We start from the raw sequence: 3,454 nt of genomic DNA, 5'->3' as shown, positions 1-3,454 counted from the left end.
ATGAGGAATCGGGTCATGAAGACATACGGCAGTGCCTCTGCATCATCATCCCATGGCTCACACTCCAAGTATGGCCGCCATATCACTACATCCAAGTCATCCAATGTCCGCCGCCACCACTCTAACTTCCCCAAGTGGGGCTGACTCATCATGCCACTGTACATAAACATGTACGGCTGGTCCACTGCCCGGAATCTGAGACTCACTGATCGAGTCACTGGTAGGTGCTCCCACGCCCAAATATGTAGAAGCGTCATGCCCACTGCTAAAGAACCCCTCCCCCGATACACTACCTCGTGGAGCTCCTGATACATGTGCGCCAGCACGCACGACCCTCATGCAAATCGCGTCCCCTCGGTCATCATCATCTCTATCACTTGTCCCCATCCCACTGCCAATCCATGTGACCACCTATCTGGACACAGAAGCCCTCCCACAATCCCTGACAACACTGACGACAGAGGCTCATATAGTGCCGCTATATCCTCCCATGCGATCGACCCATCGTCAATATACACGTCCTCATCAAAAATCCTCTGACACGAAAGAGTCCCCCAGGATCTGTCATATGTGACCAGCTCCCCTCGAATCGGAATCCGAAGAATGCGCCACACGTCCTCCAAAGTCACGGTCATCTCCCCCTATGCCAAATGGAAGGTGCACGTCTCACTGTGCCACCGCTCTGTCAGTGTTGTGATCAAGCCGTGATTCATCCGAATCACGGGCATGTGCATCATCTCGTAAAGACCAGTCGCTGCAATACAATCAATCTCCATCTGAGTCAATCGGTCCCGCAACCCCTGTGTCGCAGGATGACACTCGCGTAACTGCAACACGCGTAGATCCTCCTGCACATGGACATTCATCAAATCACCATCAGTTGTTTTGTTTTCAAACTTTCTTAAGTTTAAACCTAGACTATCATCAGATACTTTGATCAAGTATCTTCGGGTCTCAACAGGTAAGCAATCATGGCCACCTAGACTTCAACGGGCATTTATCCTAACAAATGACCTAAGTTTCATCAGGCTACTATAGTTCAAAACAACTCCCACTTCACCTCGCCATCTATCAATCATTGGCATCAAGAGATTTTTCTTCATTCAAACTGGGGCATTCTTTTATCCTAAAGCAAAAGTGCTATTTTACCAACAAAAGCGCTAGTTTAAAAACAATAGCGCTAAAACCCTATCAAAAGCGCTCAATAAGCTATACAAAAGCGCTACAATTGCAAAAGCGCTAAAACACCTATTCAACAGCGCTTCTTTAACTCAATAGCGCTCAATTAATCCCACCATAGCGCTACTTAATCAATAGCGCTAAAACTTGCACACAATAGCGCTAATACCGATCAAAAGCGCTCAAACCAGAGCACAATAGCGCTATTGCGGCATAATAGCGCTAATTCATGGAGCAAAAGCGCCAAAACCAAAGTTCTAGCGCTCTTGCTCCGACTTGACTTGGACTCAGCTAAAAACTTAGTCAAAATGCTTAAAAGTTAAGTTTTCGAATTTGCGTACCACTGGTCCGTAGTCATCTAGGCGCTGGAACCGACGGACTCGCTCGAATCTATGCTCGGCTATCGGAATCGACATCGTCGCTTCTGCTCGCTCCTCCAAATGTCACTATCAGAGCTCTTGTTTTCAACTGGTCTTGGTCACAAATGATTCTGTTTTCCCCCCTTTCACTCCATTTATACCCTTCGCCGTCACCGTAACTTCCCCCCTGTTCATCGTCGTGGTCCCCGTGAACTTCCCGAGCCCCCCATTTCTCCATGTTTTCTCTGATTTCTTCTATTTTTCACCCGTATGACTAACTTCTTCTCTTCTACCACCCTACCAATTTTCATTCTTTTTCGAGAGATCGCCCGATTTTTTGAAATTTTTCGATCCATCTCTCGAGGGGGCATCCCACCCATTAAATTTACATTTTATGGGGCATTTCTTCACACCAGTTTTTCTTTCTTTGAAACGATGCGGTAAACCGCACCGTCTCAAAGAGGGGCAAATGTAGTCACACAAATCTGTTCAGCTTAATTAAATAAATATTCGCTATTTATTTGATTAAAAATCCACTAGCCATCAGTTAATTAAATTAATATTTAATTAATTCATCCCCAAACATTCTTCTATTAATTAAATAAATTATTCAATTTATTTTAATTCATTCATTAAACCAAATACAAATCAATTAAATAAATAAAATATATTTATTTAATTAAAATCCCCCTATTCCTCTTTTAAATAAATTAAATAAAACATTTATTTAAATCATTTTCCCCACCCCACTTGCATTTTCCTACAAATGCAACTTGCACACATTTATTGAAATAAATGAATTTTTATTTTAATAAATCCTATTTTCCCTCACCCACCAAATCCACTTGCAAAATCTAATCCCCTTCTAGATTCTTCTAACCCCTTCCTAATTAGCCTAATCCATCCCCTAATTATTGTCACATTCCTAAGCAAAATGAAGTCACTTCTCAAAGACTTCAAAGTCTTTGAAAAGCATTTAATGCTTTGTGTGTTCAACAAATTAACCCCCAAAGTCTTCCAAGACCACTAATGGCTCTTACATGACCATTTATGGCTCTTACATAACCATTTATGGTTATTTCAAACTTGTCTCCCCAAACATTTATTGTTTTGACCATATTCATCTATTTCACATTTGCACAAGAATTTATCTATTGGATAAAAGCTTTGTTCTTTAAATAAAGAATTTATTCATTCAACCAACCTTGACTTTAACTCCCAAGGTCATTTCAAGCATTTAATGCTTATTCTCTCTCCTCTCAACCTATCTCACATTGACACTTGTCATCCTGGGATTGGGTTGAAAGCCCTCACATGGATTTGAAATCATTCAATCCTGACCCTTGTTGAGATTGCTCAATCTCAATCATCCATTGCTACATTTTTCCTATAAATAGAGCCCATTTCTTCATAATCCAGATCCTGAAAACTTGTATGCATTTAAGCTATAGGCATTTTTAGAGAGCATTTAGCATAGCATAACTAAAATCTTGTCTTTTTGGTAAAATCAATCATTTTAGCATTACTAACATAGTATTTAGCTTTTCATTTCATATTTGAAGCTTAATATTAAATCTCAATCCTCCATAAGCATCCATAGTGCAAAAAGCTGCTGAAAGCTACACTATTTTGAAACTTGGAGAGGAGAGGAACAAGGGAGAAGGAACTAAGAGTATGTCAGGAGGTATTTGGAAATGTCTCATCATGTTTGCTTTGATAGTTAAATATGCTTGCATGCTTTTAGTGTCTCTCTTGGTATGCCTTTTTAGATTAGTTTTTGATTGACTAACACTAATGGTTTTGTGTCTTTTGTGTTATTTTATCATTGACTAACCTTGTGCCATTTAGGAGGGCATCACCCCCAAATTTGGAAGGACTCTTACAAATTTGTCCCCAAAGTCTTTCAAACCGTTAAT

This window comes from Cryptomeria japonica, chromosome 9, assembly GCF_030272615.1.
Source record: "Cryptomeria japonica chromosome 9, Sugi_1.0, whole genome shotgun sequence".
NCBI classification, from domain to species: Eukaryota; Viridiplantae; Streptophyta; class Pinopsida; order Cupressales; family Cupressaceae; genus Cryptomeria; species Cryptomeria japonica.
Note: the sequence above shows the minus strand (reverse complement) of the source record.